Source organism: Jaculus jaculus, chromosome 17, assembly GCF_020740685.1.
Source record: "Jaculus jaculus isolate mJacJac1 chromosome 17, mJacJac1.mat.Y.cur, whole genome shotgun sequence".
NCBI lineage: Eukaryota > Metazoa > Chordata > Mammalia > Rodentia > Dipodidae > Jaculus > Jaculus jaculus.
The window spans coordinates 47,860,963-47,875,522 of NC_059118.1; positions in this window are offsets into that span (position 1 = coordinate 47,860,963).

Genomic DNA, 14,560 nt, shown 5'->3' on the forward strand with positions numbered 1-14,560 from the left:
ATACTTCCTCTTTAGTTCAGTAAATCCTGCTGTATATGCCACATAATTTTATCAAGAGACCACATCCTTTACATAACCACAAACAATGTATTAATTGCTTCCACATTCTCCCCAACATCAGTTGGCTGGCATCTTTGGTTGTAACCTTGCTAGTAGGTAAGCAGTATTATTTTGCTGTAGTTTTGTTATTGAGAAATGTATCTAAAGATATTGAACACCATTGCAACTATTTATTAGCCATTAGTTTATTTTCCTTGGTGAGGTTATTATTTAAATATTATCAGATTTTTACATTGCATGGTTGTCTTCTTACTTATTTCTAAGAGATTTTGGGGAAGATATATTCCAGATACAAGCTTTAGATCAAATATTCAAATATATGATTAGCAGATGGTGAGATATATGATAAATATACACATGATATGTAGATGTACAGATAGATAATAGATAATAAATAGATGATAAGATCGGAAAATAGAATATTTAGGTTTCTGGATTTGAAAATATTTCTCTCATTTGTTTGTATTTTATTGTCTTATTGGTGTTTCTTTGAAGAACCAGTTTTTAATTTTGAGAAAATATAAATTCTCTTCTATTTGTAATGGATTGTGACTTTGGTATTGTTGCACTCAGCTTCACATTACTAGCAGAAAACACCCAACCAAGAGCAGCCTGTGGGAGGAAAGGGTTAACTTTGGCTTACAGACACGAGGAGAAGCACCATGATGGCAGGCAAAAGCAATGGCATGAGCAGAGGGTGGACATCAGCAGCAGGAGAGTGTGCTAAACACTGGGAAAAGAAAGCTGGCTATAAAACCCATAAGCCCATCCTCAGCAATATACTACCTCCAGGAAACTCCAGTTCCCTAATCGCCACCAGCTGGGTACCTAGTATTCAGAACACATAAGTTTATGGGAGATATCTTATTCAAACCACCATATTCTTCCCCTGGTACCCATAAACTAATCCATCCTTGGTGTAAAATGCAACGCATTCAGTCCAACTTTAAAAGTCCCCATAGTTTTTATCAACCTCAATGCTGTTCGAACATCACCATAGTCCAAGGTTATATTAATTAATTAATTTATTTATTTATTAGAGAGAGGGAAAGAGGCAAAGAGAGAAAGAGAGAGAGAATGGGCATACCAGGGCCTCCAGCCACTGCAAACGAACTCCAGATACATGTGCCACCTTGTGCATCTGGCTTATGTGGGTCCTGGGTAAATCAAACTGTTGTCCTTTGGCTTTGCAGGCAAATGCCTTAACTGCTAAGCCATTTCTTCAGCCCTCAACCATCTTTTAACTGAGCCATAATACAAAAAAAGTAAAAGTCATAATAGCAGAAAATAAAAAAATCACACTGCAAAAGTTGGCATTGGGCACAGCAAAGAAATAGTCAACCAATACAAAAGTTAAAAAAAAAAAAAACAGAATTAATATCAAACTCTCCAGCTCCACGTCCAACAACTCTAGCCAGTGACAAGTCCTTAAGCCTGATAATTCTAACCAGTGATAAATCTTTGGGGTTCCAATTCCACCCCTCCAGCTAGGCTACTCACAGTCCTGGAATACTTCATCTGGTGCCAGCAACTTTCCTTCACAGCCATCTTGTGTCCCAGCATCTCCACTGGGTCTCTACTGCAACCCATGGTTCATCCTCATGGCTCCATCAAGTCTTCATGCAGGCATCCAGCAAACTTGCTTCACATTGCCCATGGCCATTTCCAAAACACAAGACTGTGTTGCAAATTCAATGACTCTCTTTTTCCTGCATTTCTTACACTCCATAATATCAGGCAGGGTGCCAATTTGTTAAACCAGGAAGGAACAAAGCAGACTTTGAAGAACAGGATACTCCTTCAGCTGGCCCAGTGTTAATGGTTACAAGTTCTCATACAGTTGCAGCTGAATAGGCAAATATTCTGCCCAAAGATTTCATTTTTCTGTGCCATATTCCTCTGCTCATCTCAGTCTGTTTCTATGCAAAGCAACCCTGCACAAGTTCTCAGGACACAGGCATAACAGAAAGCCTCTCACACTAACTGCTTCTAGCCCAGTCCAGGCCAACCTCTTTCTCCCCCTTACAAGCCAATCTTCATAGTCCATAGTTCTTACTACATTCAGATCTTTCAACTCTAACCAGAATAATACATCAAGCTGTACTTACAGCACTGCAAAGTATCTCTTAGGCCAAGGTTTCAAATCCTTCCACGTTCCTCTTGAAAGTCAGCTCCACAAGGCCAAAGCCACATAATCAGGTGTCTAGCAGCAACCCCACTCCTGGCATCAACCTTACTGTGGCAGTCAGGTTCACACTGCTGGCAGAAATCACCTGTCCAAGAGCAGCTTTTGGAGAAAAAGGGGTTTATTTTGGCTTACAGACTCAAGGAGAAGCTCCATGATGGCAGGGGGAAATAATGGCATGAGCAGAGGGTGGACATCACCCCCTGGCCAACATAAGGTGGGCAATAGAAACAGGAGAGTGTGCTAAACACTGGCATGGGGAAACGGGCTATAATACCCATAAGCCAGCCCCCAACAATACACTGCTGCCAGGAGGCATTAATTCCCAAGTATCCATCAGTTGGGAACCTAACATTCAGGACACTTAAGTTTATGGGGGACACCTGAGTCAAATCACCACAATCCTCATTTCCTGCATATGTTATATTCCATAGGACAGGAGGACTACCAGCTTCTTAACCCAGGGGTAAATAAAGTAGTCTTCGAAGAACAGAACATTCCAGCATTCAGGTCCTTCAAAAAAGTCTGGTCACTAGAGGTAGGAGGATCACCATGAGTTCAAAGCCACCCTGTGACTGCATAGTGAATTCCAGATCAGCCTGAGCTAGAGTGAGACCCTACCTCAAAAAAAAAAAAAAAAAAAAAGTCTACATTCTTCCTGCTGTCCCAATCTAAATGACTAATCTCTCAACCAATTGTAGCTGAATTGACAGTAAATTTGGCCCAAATATTTCTTTATGTGCCATATCCCTCAGCTCATACCTGTCCATTTCTACACAAAGCAAACCTGCACAAGTTCTCAGGACACAGGCATAACAGCAAGTCTCTCACACAAATATATTCTAGCCCAATCCAGGGAAAGCTCTTTTTTACACTCATAAACCAAACCTTACAGTCCATAGTTCTTACTGTATTCAGGCATTTCAATTCTGACCATAATAGTCCATTAAGCTGTACTTACAGCACTGCAAGGTGTCTCTTAGGTCAAGGTTTCAAATTCTCCCACATTCTTCCCTTAAATCAGTCCCAAAGGCCAAAAGCCACACAGCCAGGTTTCTAGCAGAAACAACCCCACTTATCAGTACCATTTTACTGTTGTAGTGAGCTTCACATTGCTAGCAGAAAACATCCAACCAATAGCAGCTTACATTTAAGCCTACCAACTAGTATGAACTAAAGTTTTATGTATGTGATAAGGTTTAGGTAGAAGTGGTTTTTCATTTTGTTTCTTATGGAGAAAATTTCTAATTTCTCTGGAATTATTTATTGAAAGGACTGGTCTTTCTCCCTTAGCCTGGTTTTCAGTATAATTAAAACACTAGAACACTATCAATATAAGGATTTAGTTTTAGACCATGATTTTTGCTTCTCTATATTTGTCACATGCAATCCCATAGTTGGTACTATAGCTTTAGGGTGAATGTTGAAGTTAGAGAGTAAGTCATTCATCCCGCTCTTTCATTCAGAACTGATTTTTCTAGTGTAGGTCCTATACATCTTTGTATTATACTCCAAGATCAGTGTGCTATTAGCTAAGTAAAGGTTTTAAATGTTCCAGGATTTTCACAGAGATAATATTGAATCTGTAGATCAATTTGGGGATGATAGTAACCTTAGCAATATTGGCTTGCACATTATGAACCATAAAATCTCTGTCCGTTTATTTAGATCTCCTTAAATGCCTGTCAACTGTCAACTGTGCTTTCAATTTCCAGATTTGCCTTTCTTTTGGTACTTTTCCAAATACTTTATTGTTTTGGACCCTACTGTGAAGAGAAGTGTTTCCTAATTTTATTGTTTTCATTTCTTGTTGCTATTCTAGAAAAAGTCAGTATTTAGTCACCTTTCATCCTACAAGCTTGTTAAATATTATTAGTTAAATAGCTGTTTTGTAGATTTTATAGTATTTTTACATGTAATATCATGCTGCCTGTAAAGAAAGACAATTTTATATACTTTCCATCTGCATACCTTAATCTGTTGTTCTTCTTTTTTATCATCAGCTGTCTGCTCCACTGTGGTGTGGACATGGGATGGTGCAAAGTATTCAGTGTCCTGTCAAGCACTGTTTAGGTTAGCTGAACATGTTATAGACATGCACCAAGTTGAGGGGCTTCCTATTAGATTTTGTCTGATGCTTCTTCTATACTTAATAATATTAACATTAGGCAATCATGAACAGTTAGCTTTGATTGTATTAATATGAAATATTGCATTAATTAACTATGGTGTTAAACCAACCTTACATTCTGTAATAAATCTTTTATTTTTCTTTTTTATGAGCGAGAGTGGGAGAGAATTGTCACAGCTGGGCCTCCAGCCAATGCAGTCAAACTCCAGATGCATGTGCCACCTTGTGACATGTGCAACCTTGTGTGTCTTGCATCATCTGTATGTCTGGCTTATATGGGACCTGGAGAGTCAAACATGGGTCCTTAGGCTTCACAGGCAAGCACCTTAACTGCTAAGCTATCTCTCCTTGCCTAATAAATCTTTAAAAAAATATTTTATTTACTTATTTTGAGAGAGAGAGAGAGAAGGAAAATGGGTGTGCCAGGGCCTCCAGCCACTGCAAATGAACTCCAGACACATGTGCCACCTTGTGCATCTGGCTTACATGGGTCCTGGGGAGTTGAGCCTTGTGTCCTCAGACTTTGTATACAAGTGCCTCAACTGCTAAGTCATCTCACCAGCCCTGTAATAAATTTTATTTGACCATGACATATCATCTTCTTTATGTGTTTCAGGATTCAGTTTGCTAACTTTAGCTTTCCTTCTTTGTTTCTTTTTTTAGAGGGAGAGAGAGAGAGAGATAGAGTGAATTGGCATTCCATGGCCTCAGCAACTGCAATCAAACTCCAGACATTTGTGCCACCTAGTGGGCATGTGCGACCTTGTGCTTGCCTTACCTTTGTGTGCCTGGCTTACATGGGATCTTTAGAGTTGAACATGGGTCCTTAGGCTTGCAGGCAAGCCCCTCAACCACTAAGCCATCTCTCTAGCCCTCAGTCTGTTAACTTTAAAAAAGATTTTTGTGTTTATGTTTACAGGGAAATTGCTCTAGGGTTTTCTTGTGGGTGCCTTTGTTTAACTAGTATCAGGGTGCTACTGACCACATAGACTACATTAGAAAGTATTCTTTTGAACACTGTTTTTGTGCAGAATTTGCCTATAATTCATAGTATTTATCGTTTAGATAGTTGATAGAATTCATCAGCAAAAGAGGTTTTGGAACTAGAATTTTTGTGTGTGTGATACTCAACATGACAATGATGTGCCTTGTATCGTAGATAGAGGTAGATTCAACCAGTCATATAAATTCTTGACAGGCCATTATAAGCCAGCAGTTTTGTGAGCAATGGCTTGCTAGATCCACCTAAAGTCACAGACGCACCAATGTTAATTCCTGACCTGTCAACCCCACTGAGACTTGTAGTTCAAACTCAAATACAACACAGTATGGTGACTTTTAATTTGAAGGACGGGGTGCTACCCAAGGGACTGTGCCCAGAATGGCCTCTTCAAGTATTCTCTTATTCTTCTACTAACAGGTGGTCAGCAAGGAAGCCTCTTCAGTTCTTAGCAGTTGGTGCATTCATAGCAGGTGCAGTTTCAGGTGCTAGCATTGCATCAGCTATGATGGCAGCCATATAAGCAGATACCAAAGATATGAAACAGCTGACACAGGAGCAGACATAGGCAATTGCAGCATGGCCAGATGCTCTCAGACTGCTCATGCTTTAGTCGCTCAAACACAGAATGAAGGGCAGCTACTGCAGGAATCCATGAAGTCATTATGTAAAGTCGACTCGTGATTCCCTGGACGATTTATTGACACTTATTAAGGACACTAGACCTGCCCAATGATGCATGCAATTTCAATTATCTATGAATAAGTAAGAAATGGAATTGAATACTTTGTTCACTACTGGCATGGGTGCAGAAACCCTATTCTGAATGGCCAGAAAGCCTCATATTGTGAAAATGGTGTATGTGTAATCAATTACCTACAGGTTTTTAAGAACAGAGCAGTATCTGCATACCTGACTGTGCCATTTCCATGGAAGTGGGTGATGTGTTTGTCCAACCTATATGGTCATACATCTGGGCAAACATTTCTAACGAACCCCAGTACTATCCTTTAGGCAACACTTTGCATCTTGCAGCTAATACCCATGTAACCACCAAACCTTCGCTTACTGATGTGCAGCTCTCAGAAGTCTCATTAAGTACCTTTTATGATATCATGAAAGATTTAGGTAACTTTGTGTTCTCCATTTGTGGAACTATGCCATTTAACCTCACCAACTATTTTTTCAACATTACATCTTGGGTATGCCTGTAATGCTTACGGCAGTTACCAGAAGGATGCCATTTGGCTTCTACACGTATTAAGTGACCGCCAATTTCTCAACCAAGTCCATGACTCGCATCTCCACAATAACTGTACCACAATCTCATGTCTTTGATTCCACGATGTACAAAGCTGATCAGTTCAATGACGACAGGTATTACAGGGAGGCAGAAGCCTCTACACAAAAGTTATCAGACCTCCTGCAGCATAATCAGTGACAATTTACCAACATGGACAATACTGTTAAACAGTATTTCCAAAGATATGATAAACAGGTCAGTCCTGTGTCTCATGTAGCACGTGGTTTACAGACCAGCACTCTGGCCTGTGTCTCTAAGGTTTGAGACATTGGACACTGCACCTTTTAGGACACACTCAGAAGACTGGCATGCCTAGATACAACATGCATTTGGACTTGAAACTGCTTCGCTGGTTTAAACAACTCCTTTATGCATGTGCTGGCATTGTTATACTAATTGTTTGAGAATATTGCTTTTCTTTTGCAGATGGGGATTGCACAACATCATTGTTAAGAAGACCAGCCAGTCCATAGAAACCCCATTGGAACATGCCTAATAAAAAATATCTTTCCAAACACAGGTTTGTCCTATACATTTGGGAGATAGATTTTTAAACAATGTTGCAAATATTACTTGGATTATGAGACCAGACGTATATTGTGTCATTGATAGGACATACCCCAGTATCTACTTACTACTTTTGTAAACAGAAATGGTCAGTAGTTATTGGCATCAGGCATTTTTGTGCCACATTCCCCACCATGATTTGGCAACACATAGTAGCAAGGGTGCGAGTAAGTGCCTGTGGGAATGGTCTGATCTTTGGTAGCCTTGTACGTCTTCAACAGGTGTTACATGTATCCTGCCATGATCCAACAGACGATTAGACGTGACCCTGATTCTGTTGCCATCACGTTTAATTTCTGTTGGTGTTCTATGGAGCCTACTGATAAATACCCAGCCCTTCCTGTCAGACCTTTGGAGGAGCACTGCCTGAAGAGCTGGTACAACCTTCTGCTAAGTTTTGTTTGTTTCAACTTTCTGCTTATTTGATGTGGAAGTTGTACCAACAATCTTTTATTGAATATAGACTATTGAAACACTCGTGTAATGTGATACACATTAAGTTGTTTTAAAATAGTGTTATAATATGATTGTTTGCTTTGTTTTTCAATTTCGCTATGGATTTGCAGTATGTTATGTTTTAACTTTTTGAGGCTTGTGATGTCCCTTCAACCCCTAGGCTTGGGACATCAGGGGAGGAATGTTAAGAGCACTAAAAACAGGGCTCAGCAGTGACAAGATCACCATGGCAACCAGGGGCCAGGACCAGAGACTGACCAGAGACCCACTGACCTGATATGCGAAAGAGCTAACCCTAAGGTGGTTATCAACAGTCAGGATGATGGAGGAAAAAATGGGTGTAAGAACCCCAGCAAAAACGCAGAAAATTGTCACTCAACTCAGAGAGGCAGACCCCACATCTCTCTCTCTGTATTGATATCCACTTCGAGAAGAAGCAGCAGCTAGTGGGACCCCTGGGCAGCCTGGTATGGAGCAAGGACCTGGACCAGGACACTGTCCTGAGCCAAGTGACATTATGTGTTGAGTGCCCCAGGGGGTTAGGCCCAGTAGGCTGGGCTAGTTGAGAGGATAAAGGGAAAATGGGACCTGACTTGATTAACACTTATGAAGAGTGAATAAAGTGTGGCAACTGAATTAACATAATCCTCCTCTCCACTAATGAGTTTAGTGCTTGTGTCAGTCTGCATTCTACAGCGAATTATAAAATCTTATTTTGGGAACTGATAAAACTTGACTAAATATCTCATTAAGGCATACATATGGGGCTGGAGAAATGGCTGAGCAATTAAGTCATTTGCTTGTGAAGCCTAAGGACCCAGGTTTGATTCCCCAGTACCCACATAAGCCAGATGCAAAAAGTGATGCATGTGTCTGGAGTTCGTTTGCAGTGGCTGGAGGCTACTCTCTCCCTCCTTCTCTCCCTCTATTTCTCATACAAAAATTAAATTTAATTTAAATTTTAAAAATATTTTTGAGAAAGATATAGATATGGCTTCAAGATATCACTAAAAAAAATTCCAACATTTTACATCTGTTTAAGTATATGTCAAAACCTATGGGTGCAATTTCTGTTAACATAAATACATGCTTTGTTTTTTATGCTTTACTATTGTTATTATTGACTGTGATTGGGGATTCCTAAAAATACATCCCAGCTTCATTTAAAAATAGAAATCTAATGTTGATAGTTATAAAATCTTTAATTGTAAGATCTCCGTGATTCAGAGAGGGTTATGGGAAAGGAGGAAAGGAGGGGAAGGAGGAGGGAGAGAAAGCGATAAGGAGGGAGGGATGGAGAGAATGGAGAGGGGGTAGAAAAAGATAGACAGGCAGAAAACGTCCACTAACAAATGATAATGAAAGCTGGAAAGAAACAACCAGCATCTGAGTCCTCTGCTTTATCTAAATGCTTCCATAGAAAGTAAACTCACATAGCCCTTACATAAAATGATCTAAATGTTTCCAATGAAAGTGACCCATGGAACCCTGAGGTAAAGAGATCTACATACAGTGAAAGTCACCTGTGGACCCCTGAGCTAAAGTGATCTAAATACTTCCAATAAGAGTGACCCATGGATCCCTAAGGTAAAGTCACCTAAATACTACCAGGGAAAGTGATCCATGAATTCCTTAGGCAACGTTATCTGAAAACTTCCAATGAAAGTGATCCATGGAGCCCTGAGGTAAAGAGATCTACATACAGTGAAAGTCACCTGTGGACCCCTGAGCTAAAGTGATCTAAATACTTCCAATAAGAGTGACCCATGGATCCCTAAGGTAAAGTCACCTAAATACTTCCAGGGAAAGTGATCCATGAATTCCTTAGGCAACGTTATCTGAAAACTTCCAATGAAAGTGATCCATGGAGCCCTGAGGTAAAGAGATCTAAATATTTCAAATGAAAGTGAACTGAGGTAAAAGAAATACAGAGGATGGGATCAAAGTCATCAATATACTTTAAAAAAAGAAAAGGTAAACAGAAATTCTTCTTTAAAAAAAAAAAAGGCCTATTGAAATGGAAACTAATGGTATCTTCAGGAAAATGGAAAGGGCTTGGTGCGGAAAATAACCAGCATCCTACACAGTAATATTTTGTTATTGGCAAAGAGAAAGCAATAGTTCAAAATTTATCAAGCTTATCAGTTCCACCTAATTAAGGTTATAGCCCAAGGGACATAGTAAACGGAACTCTAATAACTCACTTCTGAGCTCCTGGCCCCAGTGAAATCTAATATCCCTCCTGAAATGTGCTTGGTGGTGTCTGTTCATCTTGACCTTCATCAGAAAGGCGACCACATGGAAACTAGGCTCTGTTGAGACCCAGGATGAAATTATTTAGAGATTACATTCTTGTCATCTATGACAGACACTTGTCCCCAGCCATAATTTTGCCAGAGGAGGCATGAAATGTGTGTGTGTGATCCTTCTAGGAAAAAGACAATCTGAAGAACCTGGAGGAGGGTGATTTGAGAATTTCCATTTCAGTGACTGCCACCATCTCCCACTCCATTTGTTCAAAATGAAGACCAAGATTTGCCCAGAAAACTTCCCTTTTCCCCCCAGAAGTTGTTTCAGTGTGAGAGTTATGTGTTCCTTGGGGTTTTGATGGCAGTCAAGAGATGTTCTCTAACATTGATATTAGAAACTGTAGAAATAGAATATGAATGCAAATTCAAACACCCAGAAGTATGCCTCATACTCTCCCACACCCCAACTGACTTTTCCCCTGGAAATCACTTCTTATTCTCCTTTTGGCCCCTTTGAAGGGCTGGACACTGTTAGGCCACAGGTCTGTGTCGCAGTAAGATGTGGGTAGATGTAGCAGCCAGCAGCCCAGGGGAGCAAGGCTTGTGAGTCCAACAACAGCAAACCTCTGCCAAGACATCAAGTGAGACTGGAAGAGCCAAGTAGAGCAAAGTAGAGCAGTGAGTCAGAGGCAGGAAGCTGCTTCTCAGAGGAATGTTGCATGAGGGAATGCAGCGATAAGTCAATGGCTCTTCTGCAAGAGCTTACAACATCAGAGACAGGGATGCAGGGAAGGGGAGACTTGGAGCTGCAAAGGGACCTGTCTCCTCTGAGGTAATAAGGTCCCACACTCCACTGCATTAGAATTCTTGAAGAGCCTGTTGCCCCTATATATATAGCCAGTGCATAACTCTTGGGGATAGGACTGGCCCCATGACAGGATGATAATCTGGAATTACAAATTTAGGAACCAAGAACTAAAAGCCCACATAGCACCCTTCATAAGACAGGCAAGGAAACTGAGTGCCCAACGGATAAAATGACACATCTCCCCCCAGAATTATACTATTAAGAGGTTCTCTCTCATATTCAGTTCCTAACTTGAAAAACTAAGAAGGGAGGGGAGGACCAGTTACTGGACAAGCCAGTAAAGGGACAGCAGAAAGAAAGGAAGGGCTTTGGGGTGGTAAGGGAAAGGGGAGTGGGGGGAATTACACAATACTAGTGACGACATGAATCAGTACCATAGAAATCCTCCTTCTGGATCACATGCTATAAGATATAACCCTCAATAGGGGAAGGGGGTGGCCCAAGCAGAAGTGTCTTGTAGATGGTGGAGAAAACTCTAAAACCATGGGTTTTCACTGGTAAGTCTCAGTGCCAGAATTGGGTTGTCCCCCACAGTGAGCTGCTGGTCAGGGAGACCCATGAGGTCTCCAAAACAATGCAGGCCATTGCCAAAGCACTTGGTTACCTACCAGAGCTAAAATACCCTATTGCTGAAGGAAGATAGCACAGGTTATGGTCACGGCACATCTGAGAGGGAAACCAGCTCCCTCTTGATTAGCCCTTATAGTGCTGGAAGTTGCTCTGGGGCTGCTGGGGGCAATGGTCACTAAGAGCATGAATAAGCGGGCAATCCTGCAATCCTATGAAATCAACCATCCAGGCAAGAAGTACACACCTGTGTAATAGTGGCATATAACCCATGTGGCTAAACAATTGTTCTCAGGTTAGATATGATACCTGCTCAGTAGAAGAGAACTCATACCTGGTACTGGAAACCAAGCAGACTCCCATGGATAGGAAACTCATAGTCTCCAGAGAGATGCCTCCGTTGCTCTTTGGAAGACAGTGGCCATACACATCAAAAAGTCTCCAACTAACTGTGTTTATCCTGTTGGGTCCAAGCTGCTATCACTCTTGGTTGAAGAATCTGCTTTATTTTACAGATGACAGAGAACACTGGGGAGATCCAGGATCCATCAATATGACAATAAATGATGGCCAAATGCCTACCATGAGATGTGTCACTGTACAGCATCTGCTGGGACCAGCTGAGGAGACATTTCAGAGGAAGCAGTGAAACTGCTGTCACTGCTAGCCTGAAAATAAGCTCCAGGGAGATGGCCACAGACATTGTGGTCACTCAGATCTCATCACAACAGAACTCCAAAGGCTACAGAGAGTTCAACAGTAAATCAGATACCTAACACGCCTGCTCAGGAAAAACTGTAGAAGAGGGTTTGAAAAGGTTGTAACAGCCAGCTGGTGGGTAGGATTAGCCCAAGGCATGTCCTCCTGACTTATTGAGGCCTTCAGGACCTCACAGTGAATACCGACAACTCCACTAAGGAGGGCTCTTAGTGGAATGGGGATGGGAAGAGTATAACCTTTTTTGATTATTTATTTGTGAGACAGAGGAAGAGAGAATGGACACACCAGGGCCTCTATCCACTGAAAATGAACTCCAGATGCATATGCCACCTTGTGCATCTGGCTTATGTGGGTTCTGGAGAATTCAGTCTGGGTCCTTAAGTTGTGCAGGCAAGCACATTAACTGCTAAGCCATCTCTTCTGCCCAGGGTATAACCTTCTCTTTTGGCATAATCTTTTAAAAAAATAAAATTTAACTTTAAAAAGTTATAAAAGTAATTGTTGACAAAACTTAATGCCCTTTCCAACACTGTGCATGCAACTCTGTGATGTCTTCCTTCGCATGCCTGGAGCTTCCATTCTTTTATTTTATGTTATCTTATTTACCTTATTTTGTATTTTACTTTGTGGTCATGTGTGGGTATTATAGGGTACACATATGCCATACATGTGTGTGATTGTCCAAGGACAATCTCATGGTTTTGGTCTTCTCTTTCAGCCTTTTTAAAAAAGCTGGGTCTTACCCAGGGTACCTTTGAACACACAGTGATCCTTCCGTCTTAGCCTCCTAGGTGCTGGGATTAAAGGATGCACCTGACTTTGACCTCTAATTGAGACTGGGTATCTCTTGTGTTTTGCCACTGGGAAGGCCCTTCTAGCTGGCCAGTGAGCACTGGGATTCTTCTGGTTCAGGCTCCCATTGTTGTAGGTGCATGGAGATTAAGCAGGCTTGCAGAGCACACGTGAGCCATATCCCCACCCCTGGAGGGGTCACTTTGACACAGTGTGGCTTAGATCTGAGCACATTCTCTTGTCTTCTGTTTGTCTCAGTGAAATAACCCCATAATGGAGAAGTGCATCAGTACAAAGTGAGATGGCCTCGAGTGCAAGTGTATGGGACCTGAATTCTTCCTTGTAATTCTATGCCCTTCATACGAACATGCCCAAGACCCTGAAGTTATAAGCTGAGAGAATTGCATGTGAATATTTTCCTCTGAAGCATTTTGTTTATTTTCTGAAGAGTAAAAAAATGATCAAAATCACAGTTTCCAAAGAGTCTGGGCTCTTGCACCTAACTTTCCCCAAGTGATGGCAATGCCATACATCATGGGATGTATACACACACATGCACACACACACACACTGGCCCTCAGCAGCTGAGGACATTAACACTGAAATGCTAACATGGTCCTATAGGAAAAATGGTATTCTATGCATTTATATACAAAAGCATTTCATAGATCATTATTTTTAAATGAGTGCTAACCTAAAAAAATAAGAAGGGAACTCTGACATTTGTAGACATTCAAGTGGAAGAGATTTTTATAAACTTCTCAAAGATAAATAACCATTGTCATAGATAAAGAAAGTCTGTAAGTTGGAGATTGTCATGACCACAGAATCTTTATCCCTGTATTATACAGAAGTTAGAATTCTCCCTCTAGATCATTACTCTTAATTTTTACTTCTAAAGAAGCTGTTTTTTTTCTAACCTTTCCAAGCTTTTATGAAATAAGTTGTATTTCGCTGTGTTAGAAAAGTTCATGATAATATACTTTAGGAATATCATTTACATCCTTCCCATTGGAGCTGGTTGTCAAGCAGAGGAATTCATTCATTCTAGCCAAGGATACCGGGAATTCATTCTGGGCAGGCAGGTCAAATAGCGGGAAGTGCTGGCCTCACTCACCATGAGGCCATGACTGTCCTGGGAAGTCACTCTTCAGGGCCTGGTTTGCATCGCTCACTTTTATTCTTCCTCACGTGTGGCAGCAAAGTGCCTGGGTGTTTTGCCCGTCTGCAGGACTGGCCCTTAGTGAATGTGTCAAGGAAGAAACATTTGCCTCCATTAGTCTCTGCAATCTTTCAGGCTTTGGCTTCTGAAAAATTGAATCTTGCAGCCAATGAGCTTGAGGTTGTCAAAGCATGTTCCCTGTCTTGCCATGAAGTTCTCCTTGAACCCAATCCTTTCCCTCTGTGCCAGTGACATGTCCAGGCTGCCCCATGATCAGTTCCATGCTAAAGTGTAGATCAGTCTCATAATGAGATCTCAGACTCTGTTGCCTTTGGAAATGGAAACCAGCATATTTCCTCTTCCACAGATGCTAAAATCATAGAACATAGGTCTAGCTATAAAATAAAATGCTCCACCAAAAGGCAGTATCATCTGGGCTGGAGAGATGACTCAGTGGTTAAAAGCACTTACTTGTAAACCCTGACAGCCTGGGTTCAGTT